This window comes from Hoplias malabaricus, chromosome 14 (assembly GCF_029633855.1).
Source record: "Hoplias malabaricus isolate fHopMal1 chromosome 14, fHopMal1.hap1, whole genome shotgun sequence".
Lineage (NCBI taxonomy): Eukaryota > Metazoa > Chordata > Actinopteri > Characiformes > Erythrinidae > Hoplias > Hoplias malabaricus.
In genome coordinates this window covers 22,789,927-22,805,184 of record NC_089813.1, presented here as the reverse complement: position 1 = coordinate 22,805,184, position 15,258 = coordinate 22,789,927, and positions in this window count along the sequence as shown.

The window sequence follows — 15,258 nt, the reverse complement described above, 5'->3', positions numbered from 1 at the left end:
TTCAATATGCATGAACCCCTTTTCATGTTGGGCACTCGCTCCTCTTTGTCTGGCCCCGCAGGTGGCACAGGGAGGTCAGTCCACTGGTCGACACAGAGCACAGCACAGTCTCCACATGTTTAAGGAGGCCCTGACAAAGCCCTGAACACGTCACGCATATTTACCGCGCCAGGGAAGGCCCGAATTAGTTAACAGCAAAACCAAAGTCAGGGCCTGTATAAGCAGACAGGAACACACCTACAAAGTAACTGCAAATGGATATGATTAAGAGTTAAGAGCAGCTCACATTCACTTGAACACATGACACTAGGATTGTTATATCCTTATATCAAAAAGGATATAATGATACAGCAGGAAATTAGGAAATTAGATTAAAACTTACCTACATTTTCTTATCTGTCCTACATACACATTTTCCAAATTAGCACATTTTTTAAGGTAGCATGGAAAGGTAATGCAGAGGTGTGTAAAGGTTTAAACTATATTTTAATTGTTTTCTAAAGAAGGCACAATATTTTTCTACAGGGAACAATAATTTTTCTTCTAAATAGCAAACCTACACATATGTACACTGAATGATAACTGAATTAGGAACATGTATCTTGTATGGTTAGTGGGGCTGATAAAATGGACAGTAAGTGTAGATACAAGAGCACTGTGTAGTTCTACAATTACGGACATTAGTTGACCTGCTTCTCTACATACTTTCTTATCCTAATTTCACCCTGCTCTTCAGTGGTCAGGACCCCCACAGGACCACCACATAGCAGGTATGATTTGGGTGGTGGATCATTCTCAGTGCTGCAGTGGTGGTGATGTGATGTGTGTTGTGTCTGTATGAGTGGATCAGACACAGCAGGGCTGCTAGATTTTGGACACCTTCAGTCACTGCTGGACTGAGAATAGTCCACCAAACAAAAATAATCAACAAACAGATACGCGTTGGCAGTTTCCAATACAACAACCAATACAAACTGTGCAGCAACAGGTGAGCTTCTGTCTCTGACTTTACATCTACAGGTAGTGCAACAAGGTAGGTGTGTCTGAGTGGACAGTGATTAAAATCTCCAGCAGCACTGCTGAGTCTGATCCACCACGTCCAACACACCATATAGAGTATGTATGTGTGTAAATATATAAATATAAGAGGTGCCATAAGTTTGGCATAAGCTATAATTTTGCCTCCTGCTTTTTTTCATATTAAACATATAACTGTAACAATGCTTTCAAATGTGCAGAAGTGTGTTGTCTACAGAAAAGTTTTATATATATTCACTTAGCATTTGGCCCCAAGAATAATTAACACAAGAATGAGGTTTCAACCCAAAACCTGGGGATTTTATACCTACTTAAATGTAAGCTGACCTGTCTTGCTGTTTGATGATGATAATGCCTCCACAGACATTATTTTATGTGATTGTTATTGAGATCAATGTGAGTTACATAAACACACTTTATACATGAATGCATGTTAATGGTGGATGTGGGCAGGACAGTGCGGGTGTGTGACAGGAGACGCTGCATTAAAGCCTGCAGCAGAAGCTTTAATTAAACAGTATCTTTCTCCCCCCCCCCCCCCCCCGTTACGGGGGTCCTTAATGAAGCAGTCTCCTCCATCGATCCTGCTGATGGTGGGGTCTCTCTCCTCTGCTGGGCTGGCTGGCAGCCATTTGGCTTCGCTCCGTCAGCTCTGCGCGCCTAATTAGCTCTGTTGTTCTTTTGCCTCCCTGAGATTTCCTCCCTGTTTCAAGTTCAGGAGGGAGGAAAAAAGAAAAGAAAGAGACCCGGGCTGCTATAAGTCAAGCTCCGCCAGATAACGCATCCCACTGCTGCCACTCTCCGAGCAAGAGACATTTTTGACCCTAACTTGACCCCAGATTTGCTCCCTCAGTTAACCTCTTGGTTGAAGCAGTGACCTCTAGCTTTGGATCTCTGTGTTGATCACCTCCAACTATATTTACACTGTTTTCCATTGGTTTGTAGGCCTCATAATTAGCCAATTTAAGGTGAATCACATTTTAGATACACATTTACACCAATCAACCTTAATATTATGACCACCTCCTTGTTTCAATGTCCATTCTCTCAGTTCCACTAACCATACAGGAGTATTCTGTTGTTTTATAATTATAGTCCTTTTTTTCTCTGTATAACATATTTTCCCCTTTTTAACTTGTTCTTCAATGGTTCCTCAATGGAATCCCACAGAAGAGATATGATTTTGGTATTGGTGTTCTGGAACATGTAGAGAGGCATACATATACAGACATCTACACTCGCAGCAAACTTGAAAGCAGTAGCACCAGATAACTAAAGCCATAAAGGTGCACCAAGGAATGGGTTAAACTTGTACATCCATTTATTGATGACCCGGTACTTCAACAGAATCAAGCTGCAGTAGTAAAACTGAATTAATATATGAAAAGAATATGAGCTACAGAGAAATATAAGCATAAATAATTCCTAAAAACATAGATGAACTTATTTACTCACAAACAAACATTTACCAGGGTTTACACAAACAGATGGCAATGGATGAACGAAAAGACTGCAAACATGAGGTCCTCTACCTTGTTTTTATGAAAATGGCTGCTTCAATTATGTGATAGATAACCCATATAACTTTAACAACCAATCAGAATTCAACATCTAGTAACAGACATACATGAGAATGGCCTTTAGGGAGTGATATAATCACATAAACAATAACTGAATACCTGTTACATAACACTCCCCGTATGGTATTAAAGAGAATGCTACAGTTGAAATTAAACACCTTATGGTTAGAGTCTGAGAGAACATTGGGAGATAAGAGCACCACCACCTTGGTGATAGGGCAGAGGAAGACCTTGGAAGTTCCCTAATATTGTGATGATTCTTTTGCCATTTAGACTTGCTCTGTATCCCTTCTCTCCCAAAAGGTGTTGGCTAAGTGCTGGACCCTTCTCCACAGCTGCCGAAGTAGATCCGTATCAAGAAAGCAACCAAGAGGAGGAAGGCTGCAGATTTTTGGAGGATCACTGTTGGATCATTGTTGGTATAAGAATGGAAGGCACATTTGCACCCATTGAGCTGGTCGTCAAAGGTCTGGCATTGACTATGGCAGATACCCTTACCATGAGAGTAAACAGAACTTACTCTCAGTAGTTCTAAGTAGTAGACAGGGTAGTTGAGAAGGTTGCACCTGGCACAGCATGGAATCCAGAATCCTCCAGGAGACTCCAATCATCCTCTCTTACACGGCACACAGGTGAGAGGTGGATTGAAAATCCATGTACAACCTTCCTTGCTGAAGAACTTGAAGATACTGTGCTGCTTGTCATTTCTTAGTAGTATTTTCAGTTCTTTGCAGGCTCCCTTTAAATTTGTGCCACAATCTGAGCGAATCAGCTTCACAGGACCATGGATGGCAAGAAATCAACATAGAGCATTTATGATGCACGCACACTGAGGCAGGTGAAGATAACTGCCTACCTCTTGCTGTTGGCAGCACCTCCACACGTATGCCAAGTTGAGTTATTCCAAAAACATCAACATCAACACTTACATTGGTAAACGGTGGTTCTGTGCTCAGGCAATCTGAAGGAAGGTCACATTTTTTTGTTCGGCTGTCATGCTGCTGAGCTTTTTGCATGTGACACATTTGTACAAAAGTCTTGCAATACATCTCTTGACTCCAACAATCCAGATGCTATTTGAGCATATACCTCCATCTGTAAAGAACCGACCTTGGTGTTTCACTCTCTCGTGGTAATAGTTGATGAGCAGACTACCGATGTGGCTGCGGTTAGAGATGGTAAGTGGTTGGTTATCTTCTGTGGATAGAGATGAGTGTTTAAGCTGACTACTCATTCTTAAGAGTCCATTATCATCAAGCGTAAGGTCCAATTTCCTTACTGAACTGGAGGTTTGAACTTCTCTTCCTTACTTCAGACACATCACCTCAGCATGATACCTCTCACCTTGAGAACACCTAATTACAACTTGTTTGCTTTTGACAGAATGTCAAGTGACTGGGCTCTTAAACATAAATGCCAACCTCTACATCCTGCATTCTGATTTTCTGTTTTGGCTTTACTGGTCTCAATGAATTAAATTTGGCCCTAATGAGGGACAGCCAAGTAGAGAACCTTTCAAACCACAGACAGCCCAGGGTAGTATTGCTACATACTGTAAGGTGCAATTGAATGTCTACATCCAACTCCGGGTCTACAAGTTCTTATTATGTTTCTATAGGAGTATGATCTGTGGTTGCCTACAGGAAATAGAGAGTAGCACTGCAGGTACTGACCTGGTTGCTACATTGGCTGGATTCTGGCTATAGGTACAGTATGTATAGCCACTGTTCTGGGCTTGAGAGTTTCCTGATGCATTCCACTCTTTCACCAATGTATACATGGAAATTTTGGGTCATATTGTGAAGATAACCAAGTGTGATTTTGCTGTCCATATAAAAACTTATGTCATCTAGTTTAACAGTCAGTTCTCTGGACACCTCTGACTCACCTTGTGGACCTGTAGGATGTCATGTCCGAGAAGCAGTAGTATCTGAGCCTCCGGGTCAAGTGGAGGAATGTACTTAGTGATGGAGGTAAGGTGCATATGATGCTCTGATACTTCTGGAGTGGGTATTTTGAACCTGTCTTCATGAATGTAGTTATACTCAGTGAGTGTTTGGAGATTTATGCTGAGACTCCCATTCAAAGGTTGCGCAATTAAATTTCTAGCCCTCCTTCCAATTATCTCTGCAAGGCCGGCACACGTCCAGATTGTGTAGAAGGCTTCTGTGCTCTTAAAGCCAAAAAGGTGGAAGAACTCTGTCCTGGCAAGTGAGTGGGTGCTCTGGTCACCTAATATTGCATAGAGCTTCTCTGATCTCTCAGGTTGACCCTTAGGAAGCACTGTAATGAGACTGTAATGAGACTTAAGAACAAGATCGTGGGCTGTTGTTTTCCCCAAAGATTTATGTACAGTTGTTGTTCACAGTGAAAAGTGCTTCATTTTTCTTTTCCCTGCCATCCATTAACTTAGGGGTCTGGCTACACCATGGGGCTGGCCCAGGATGAAGAGCTGTTATATGTTTGAGCCTATCACATACTTTTTAGCAACATGTTCACTCAAAGAGCAACTTCTGAAACATTTACTAGTTACTTTTAGAAACGCCTTACACTGTTCTATGGTTTTAGTTCTAAAACCTCTACAATGTTTAAGGGGATGCGACTTCTTGTGTATAGGACATTGTTTACTGACATCTGGCCTAGCACTGGAGGTCCCTCCAGTTAAAATCAGACATAGAAAGAGTTCCATTTTGTGCAAGGAGATGAGATTTTTGAAACTACATTTCTTTGCTATTGCACTATTGGCCTTCGTTGTGGAAGCAGCTGGAAAGGATAAAGGGAAACTTGGGTCATTGCAGATATAAGCTTCTCTACTGATAAAGTCAGCAAAATAAACAGATGGTGGAAAATGCTCGTTGTATTGTAGTTTGCAATTACTTCCTGTAATGACTGCTTCTCTGGTAGCAGCTCCTCTCTGATGAGGTTCAGGCCTTTAGCAGTGTCCAGGTAAGGGAATCATTGTAGGTTGCCCTCATACTGTGCTAAAGTCACCTCCTGTAATAGATCTCCAAGCTCTCTGAGTTTCTGAGGCTCCTTATTGCTGACCTTAGGAAACCTCTCTAATCTGTCAAAGAGAGTTTTCTCAATAATTTCTGGTGACCCATAAGGTTCTTGAACCTGAGTCCATGCCATATTTAGGCCTAAAGCTGGGTCGCTAACGTGGACAGCTGAAATTCTCTTAACTTGTGCTGATGACTGAAGCCTAACCACTTACATAGTAGACCAAGCTTCTCACTGCTTGCAAGTTCTATTCCTTTAATAGAGCTTAAGAAACTTCATATTAATGCCAATAGCTATCAGAATGATCATCATATTTTGTAAGACCAGAGTTTAGCAGTTCACACTGAGCAAGGAAACTGGCAATGTCACAGAACCCTGTATGGTCAGCTGAGGGAGTAAATGTAACAAGTTTATGTCTAACTTTATGGAGATTGATGAGAAGCATTAAAATTAGCTTCAAGATGTGACTCTTGTAGTCAGCTGGTTGAGATATGTGATTTTATCTTTTTAGACCGCTGCTAGTCAAATCTAGAACAACAGTATTAAATGTGGCTGGGTTAATTTTCCTTCTGAACAAATGCTGAACACTCACATGCAGCCAACACTTTAGCCATGACCAGGCAGAAGATTCGTTTGAACTTGAGATACTAGCCTCTGATCTTGTAATGTGCCTCATCTACTGATAGATCTGCCTGCTGTACATCTTGTGTGGTATGGTCCATCTTGTAGCGTACATGTGATCAAACAAGAATAGCTAGGACAACTTCTGGACAGTTCTTGACTTGTTCACCAGAGAGCCTGCTGTGTAGAACCCGCTGTTTAATTGTTTTTTTTTTTTTTTTACTGTTCTGGCACCTGTGTGTGTATGTAGCGAGGCACACCACTAGACAGCTAAACTCGTAGCAAACTTGAATGCAGTAGCACCTGATAACTTCAGCCATGAAGGGGCACCAAGGAATGAGTTAAATTTGTACATCCATTTATTGATGATCTAGCACTTCCACAGAATCCAGCTGCAATAGTAAAACAGAAATAATGTACAAAAATAATATAAAATACAGAGAAATATAGGCATAAATAATTCCTAAAACATGAACTTATTTACTCACACACAAAAGTTCTCCAAGGTTTACACAAATAGGGGGCAATAGACGAACAAAAGGACTGCAAACGTGAATACTTCTAGCTTGTTTTTATGAAAAATGGCTGCTTCAATCATTTGTAATTTATACTAAGACTTTAACAACCAATCAGAAATCAACATCTAGTAGCAGACAGAAATCAGTATGGCCTATAGGAAGTGATATAATCACATAAATACAAATTGAATACCTGTAGCATAACAGGTGGTGTGTGATGTGCTGGTACGAGTGGATCAGACACAGCAGTGCTGCTGGAGGATTTAAAGCACTTAGTGTTACTGAGAATAGTCCACCAACCAAAAATATCCAGCCAAAAGCGTCCTGTATCCACTGATGAACGACTAGAGGACGACCAACACAAATTGTGCAACAACAAATGCATTACTGCACTGACTTTACATCTACTAAGTGGACCAGCAATGTAGTTGTGTTTAATAGAATGGACAGTGAGTGGACACTGTTTAAAATCTCCAGCATCACCTCTGTTTCTCATCTCATACCAGTGCAACACCCACTAATACTTTACCAACACATCAGTGTCATTGAGGCACTGAGAATGATCCAACACCTAAATCATACCTGCTCTATGATGGTCCTGACCATTGAAGAACAGTGTGAAAGAGGGATATTATGGAGTGAATTTTGTGTCAAAAACTTTTGACACAAAATTCACTCCATAGGATATAAAATACAGAGCAATAAATACAGAGCAATAAATGAACTATAGTTCATGATAATTATAAAGTAATTATAAAACTACAAAGTGCTCTTGTATGGTCAGAGAATGGACAGTTTGTGAAAAACTAGGAGTTGGTCAGAATGTTATTGTTGACTGGTGTATAATCCCTATAAAAATGTATGCTTCCCCCACAACCTGGATAAGCGGTAGACAATGGATGTATGGGTGTTTATGTCAATTTGATGGCATTCAGCTACTTAGGGGTATTAATAGTAAATTATTAAATCTAGATCAGAAAACCACTTAAATGTATTTGATTGCAGAGGCAATTCTAGCCCCCATTTGGTTTTGACCGTGGTGACTTATGCTTATATGAAGCAGCTCTGCAGTGTCAATTTCATTTTTTGTGGAGATGATACAAGCTGTGTATGCATAACTGACTGTATGTGTTCACAATTGCTGTACTTTAAATTAGCTGAATTGACAAATTATAAATGGTGTCTTCAAACATTTTTACAAATGGGGTTTATGTGTAGACTAGCCAAAGTATCCAGCCTGAAAAGCTTAAGTCATCTATTTCTACCAGCTTGATTTAATTACTTGTGTGTTTGAGTGTGTATGAAGACAGTGGATTACACCTCTTCCACTGCCTCAGGCTGAGGACCCTACTCCAATAATCCCGCTGAGGATCCCACCTTAAATCATCAATCAAAATTAAAACAATAAGACATATTAATTAAGAGAGAAGCTACAGAAGGCTCTGAAAACTCCAGCTCTACAAAACACTCACAAAGCCCTGAAGCCAAGCAATTGAGTTAAACAGATAGTGTTGTGCTATGGATGTTTCAGTAGTAAGTGTTTTTTTTTTTTCTTTTTTGTCTCCTTCCAATAACTGGTTCGAGACGAGAAAATATGCAGGGTTACCTCAGATCAGACAAATTGCAGCCGAGCTGTCCTCGGAGCTTCGTTCACACCCACAGAGCCAATTTAGCATCTGGAGAGCAGCCTAATAGCCAGATATACAATTATATGCTGGACTGAGTGCAAAGCAATAGAGTCGAATAGTGCGCTATGTATGTATTCAAATTCGTAGCAAGATATCTCCATATGTGGGCAAAATGAGAGGCAGACAGGCTGTGGAAGGATAAACAGGCGGCAAGAAGTCTGGCACTCCAGGATACATAGCAAGCTAACGCTAAGGCCATGGCTTTATTCAACTTAATTTTAGCAAGATGTAGCTTGGAAATTTTACTTTTATTGGCAGAGCTACTCTTTTTTTTAACCTTGTCAGTGTCACAGTTATCTCCTAGGGGGAAAAACTACATATCCACAGAAATACTTGTTTAATAAGCGAGTGGCTGTAAGTCCAGAAGGATCAAGTAATCCAGTCAACAAAGTGGAGGCTTGAAGGCCTTTTTTTTTTTTTATCAGCTGGCCTTATAATAATTCTGACAAGAACATCACATGCCCCAAAAAGGAAAGCTGGAAGTGCCATATTAATTCAAATTTAAAATTGTTTTATTTTATTTATTTATTTTTAATTTTTTTAGGGGGCAAGGTTCTCTACACTCCACTTAGTCCCATTAATTAGCCTTCAAAACATGCTAAATATATTCTCTTTCTTAGACCTCTGCTGTTATGTAGTGACTTTTACCTCAGAATTCCCCCTTTAAAGGCATTATATTCAGGTAAAATAATATTTTTTCCCCTTTCAATCTATAAATAATTTACTCTTCATTGGTTCGTTGAGTGGGGATCATTTTCTTCTCACTGAGGCTGTGGAGAAGCTGTGAGAATGTACTGGTGATGTATGGCTGCCCTCTAGTGATGGAAGGCATCTACTGCATTAATGACCTGTACTAGCAAGCCTCTGGCTAAGTTGTTTGGCTAAGTAGCTGTTGTACTGGCTAGTGGGTTAAAATGGCATAGTAGTTTGAATGCAGAATACATTACACCTAAAACAGGATTTAAGATGATATTTGTGCTGTGTTTTCTAAAGCCTGGCTCATTCGTCTCTACAGAAGAGCGGAAAGGCCCAGGCCTTGTTAATGAAGCCGTCCCAATGATCTCCAAGCTCCAGTCCATCATCAGGAGAAATCAGGCCTCTGTTTTACCTCAAACGACATCCTTGTATGGATGGGTCATGCCTATATGTTTATGGAATCCCTCAATCATCTTCACATGGGCCTGGGTGTGAGTGCGGAGTGGTGTCTCAGTGCTCCTGTCAGCGCTGACAGTCCCATAGAAAGCCGCCTCTAATCATAGCAGGGTGTCTCAACACAGCGGCACGCTAACACTCAGAGAATGACAACCTGTGCCAACATTTCACATTCTCCTGCCTTATCTCGACATCTCTCTCTCTCTCTCTCTCTCTCTCTCTCTCTCTCTCTCTCTCTCTCTCTCTCTCTCTCTCTCTCCCACCCTCTCTCTCACTAGTACTTTCCCAACCCTAAAATCCCCCTCTCGCTCTCTTGCTCTCCCTTGCATTGTTTTTTTCTCTCTCTTCCCTTTCTTTCCTCTGCACGCTTGTCTCATGGCAGCAGGAGCGTTTCCGTCTCTTAGTGTCAATTAAAAGAGTGAACTATCTGCATTTGTCAACATATCATCTCCGGGCCCTCGTGACGCGCCGCTGATTTGTCGGCGATTCCTGACACGCTGGTCTCCCTCATTAGAGAAAGAGCGCCAGCCATCATGGCTGACATGATACTTAGCAGCTGAAAGCCTCCCATACACACACACACACACACCCCTCCCACCCCCGGCCTGTCAAGCATGTCACACGCCACTGTGTAACTCCGCACATCTGCACACACACACACACACACACACACACACACACACATACACACACACACACACACACACAGAGGCTAGCGAAGCATCCTCACACATAGGGAACCCTCAGACCTTGAGTGAATACATGCTGAAAAAAAGTGAGATTATTTCCGGTAGAATTACTTACAAAATAATTACTCCAGCAGGTTTTGTTGGAAGAGTGTATATAGCATATATAGTGTATATAGTTTGCTTGCTGGTGGGATTAAAAGAAGAAAACAGAGTGAAATTTTTTTTACCATTTTTTCATGATTCAAAAGATTCAACCTTTAGTTAAAACCTTTGTTATCTTGTCAGTGCCCTTTGTCATGATTAAAAATGCCTTTTCACCTAAACGGCAAAATTCTCAATTTTCTACAATCTTAAACCAAATTAGACATTTCCCCACTTCTAAATACCCACAGATGTTTTACTTTGGCACTTTGTACAAGACAGATATAAATTATCCATCATTTTCTTTGCACACTTTCCTTCAATCTCCCACCATCCCTACATATTACTAAGCAAATTTTCAATGTCCCGCTTGGGTTTTGCATCGGTGGGTAAATGATTATTTATTAGAGTGTTTACACTGGTGGCCATTGCTCATGTACACACCATTGACACGGTAAAGATTGTATTGACATAGTTTTCCACCATTATTTTAATGCTATAAAACAGCAAGATGCATGTTAATTGCTCCATGTGCTTCCATCTGAAGCAAATTTAACAAAAAAATATTGTTTGGACTAGTGGACAAGGTAGGTGGATTGGTGACTCAAAAGTGTCCGTAGGTGTGAGTGTGTAAGTGAATGTGTGTGTGTGTCGCCCTGTGAAGGACTTTCAAGGTATGTTCCTGCCTCGCGTATGATTCCAGGTGTGTTCTGGACTTACGACGACCCTGAACTGCATAAGCAGTTACAGACAATGAATGAATGAGAAACATGTCCACCATTATTTTGCATATGACGGACTGTTTAAAACAGCCTTGATAAGAAACAGTTAACCAATGGCTGTAAAAGTTACAGAAAGTACATGACTTGATGACTGCGACAGTTCAGGAATAAGGAATTTGTTGAAGAATAAATTTCAGATTTAGCAAAATGATGTTTATCACAATCATTATAAACCTCACAGATAAAAGCTCAGAATATACATTACGACCACATTTTTGGAGAGCAAGAATCTCCAAATGTGTAGCCTATATTTTGCAGTGGCGTGCAGTGCACCCAGTGGAAACCTCAACCCCTAGTGCATTCATTTGTGAATGCAAAGTAAAAAAGATCACATAAACAAGGCATGACTTTAAATGCAAGGATTTACAAATACAGATTAATATCCCTTATATACAATTACAAATTTCAAAACAAAAGTAACATATATTTTACTATTGATCAAACTTCCATTCCAGTGCACATTTTCCTTTTTTTTCTGTAGCTTATGCACATATCTCGTTTCTAAACTCCACAAAATCGTAAAGAGTTAATTCGTTCCACAAGTTAGGACCATTTTTATGACCTACTGGCAGTAGAACATATACCAGGGTAGCTGAAACATTTTAATAAACACCAAACTCACAGTTCCAGTCGATAAAGACAAAGATAAAGTCCAAATGCGATGTCAATTCTTGGTGTGATTTAACTGTCTTTGTCAAACGGCTCAAATTTCAAATCCCTGTGATTCCAGGCGTCAGTGTGCAGTCCCAGTAAAACAGCTCCTAATTCTGTAGGCTTGAGCACGTCTCCTAATTCTCCTACTTACAGAAAGTACACAACTTTTCCCGTTGTGACCAAGATAAGTACAATTGGCCAAACTCATTGAATAACTGTTTCTCGTTGAAGGACAGCCTTGAAAAAAGTTGTGAGATATACCCCACAATATCTTTCTCATATGCTGTTGTCTTTCAGTCAATTTATTCATTTTTTAGTTATTTATTGTTCACAATTTGAAGGACTGGCTCCCCCTCCAGGATGTGTTCCTGTCTTGCGTCCAATGATTCCAGGTAGGCTCCTCACCCACCGCGACCCTGAACTGGATAAGCGTTTACAAGATGATAAATGAATGAATATTTATTGTTCTTAAAAAGTGCATACCACCTTCTTGAAAATGCTGAGAAGGGACAGACTGATATGGGTCAGTTTATTTAGATATAATAAAACATATTTCTTTGCCCATCCACTATTTGGATACCCCTTCTATGCTGAATGCACACCATTGATATTGACAACGAGACCTCTGGTTCCTGAGTGTGTGTGTGTGTGTGTGTGTGTGTGTGTAGGGGGCTGGAATGTCACTCTATAAGCTGTAGCATTCCTGCCTATCAGTCCTCACAGAAAGAGAAAGACCAAGCTGTCAGAGCAAAAGAATTCCAGATTTTCCATTCAATTCTGACCACAAATCCCATTCATTAAGGAAAAGGTGGCTGTCCTGCCCTGAAGTACACACATATAAAAGAATCTAAAGCAGATCAGAAAGTCTGGAGAAGGTGGGGTTGGAGGGGCTTCGGGGGAGATGTGGTTTTAATGGATTAAGATTTTTTGCCCACAATGGCAAAATTCTGGCCGCGTCATCACTTATTCTAATGTTTGTTCTCATAATCTGTGTCAGCATCACCTTTTTAATGTGAGCATGATTTATTGTTTCGCCTAAATTAAATGCCTACACCAGTAGTCAGAACAGCCTTCATTTTTTTATTGCTGAGCCTTTAAAAAGTATTTACCGCTGCCTGTCACCAGTCTCTGTTGACATCCCCCACCAAAAAAAAAAAGAAAAAAAAAGAAAAACAGTCTGAGGAAGTACAAAAACCCATAAGTGCTTACCTGCTTATATTTGATCATACTCAGCATTTCCAGTAAAGGCAAAAATATATAAAGAAAATAGATATGAAAGAAAATCCCATTCTGTCACTGTTCTAGACTGTTGAAATGATCTTGGGCTTCACTTCATCATCAGAAGCAAAGAAATGAAGTTCTGAGGAGACTCTGAACTAGAACTAAATGACATAATATTGCACATCATTAAATAAGAGAAGTATTAGAAGAGTTGTCCTGTTATTGTTTTGTACAAATGCAGTCGTTTACTACACAGGCTCTGAAAGGATGCACCTTTTTTAGTCATTTGTTTGTTTGTTTGTTTTTACGAGTACAAAGAGGCAAGCACCAAACAAGCATTTGGTGCTCACTTAATTGTATCTAGTGCTTATCTGATTATATTCTTTATTCACAGTAAAGAAAGACACCAGGTGTTCAGCATATAGTATCTGGTGCACATCATATCTGATGGACAATTTATCGTATGTTGTACTCATCATGTAGTGTCCACTTGATATATATACATGAACCCACATTGAACTATCCGGCACTCAACAAATAGTGTCAGGAGCACTCCACACCAAGTACAAGTTATTCATTTTTCAGAAAATTGTACAAAAGGATCAACAACTAAATATAATTTTTGTGATATAATTACTCTCAAACAGATTAATTCATTTTGAGGTCAGGTTATCTGACTGATTGCAAATGTTAATATTTGTCAATTTCTTTTCTGTATAATGGCTTCCTAGCAGCTTTGCATCCTTTCAGACTTATAGTGTGTAGTGGTCTACTCACAGTAGAAGGACTACTAGAAACAACTATGTATCTTTTAAGCAACAAATAGTGGAAATGTCTCTCAAACATGAAGGCTAAAAGTACTGTTTATATGATGGTGAGATTGTAGTGTTATTTCAGGTTTTTATTTCAGCCCCATGTTTCACATATATTTTAACAGAGCTTTGTGCTTCAGTTTAAGAATTTCATGTTTCTTATTTATTTACCTTTATCTTTCCCATTCCTCGGGCAAGTGGATTATTTTATGGCAGATAAACTTCTCAATATCTTCAAACGAATGTGTACTGTCAAAGGTTGCATGAAAATAAAATAATAATAATAATAATAATAATAATAATAATAATAATAATAATAATAAAATTAATATTGGAGTCTAGTCTTTTAAGTTAACATTATTTTTTATTTAATTTTATTTAATTCTTTATTCATTATTTCAACTGGATTTTTCTTTTGGCACAAGGCTGGAGCACATCCTGTACAGTGAGGGCATCTATGTAATTTATGTACAGCTGAAATTTATATTTGATTTAACAGACACCTTTGATTACCTTTAATATACCTCTTTAAAATGTATTAAGTAAATATGTTTTATATTTGTAAAGAGATGTGTGTGTTATGTTTCCCTGTTCTTAGAGCTAATCTCTCACCAGGTTTTCCTCTCTTCTGAGTTGTCCTGCACTATTTTAAGTGTTGTGCTCTGGCTGGGGAGGCTCTGTGTGAACTGTGTGGAATGTGCTGTATCAAACTCCCAGTGATTCTAGTTGGCGAGGTGTGACTGAAGAACATGAGAAGTACAGTTTTAAAATGAATACTAAAATTCAAATAAAGGTGCAGATTAGGAAAATTAGATGAGGGTACAATATTTAGGTTATACTTATAGCTTATAATTTAATGTTTTTGAATATATAGTTATAAAAGAATCTATATTTTTATTTTTTTATTTATTTATTTAAGGATAAAATACCAACAAAATATTGGAAATATTAATAACAATACCCGTATTAAGTTAAGAAGAGGATTTAGGTGAGTAAAATTACATTACTCTCTGCCATTTTAATGGTATTAAAAGTTTACAATTTTAATACCATCTACAAAGAAAACTTTTTTTATTGCTATAATACACAATCATATACAATACAAATTTGGGCCATATAACATTTATAAAACCAATACACATAATAGGATATTAATCATAGGAACACAAAGTGCAAAATGAAACAAATTTGTAATAAAAGAGTAAAACACACACACACACACACACACACACAAAGAAAACCCTACATAGCAAAAGTATGGCAACAGGCAATTTTAAGCATTTTATTTTTTATCAAAATATTCAATTGAGCTAATAAATGCCATAAAAAAAGAAGAACCTATGTTTTTAAATGTTAAACTTT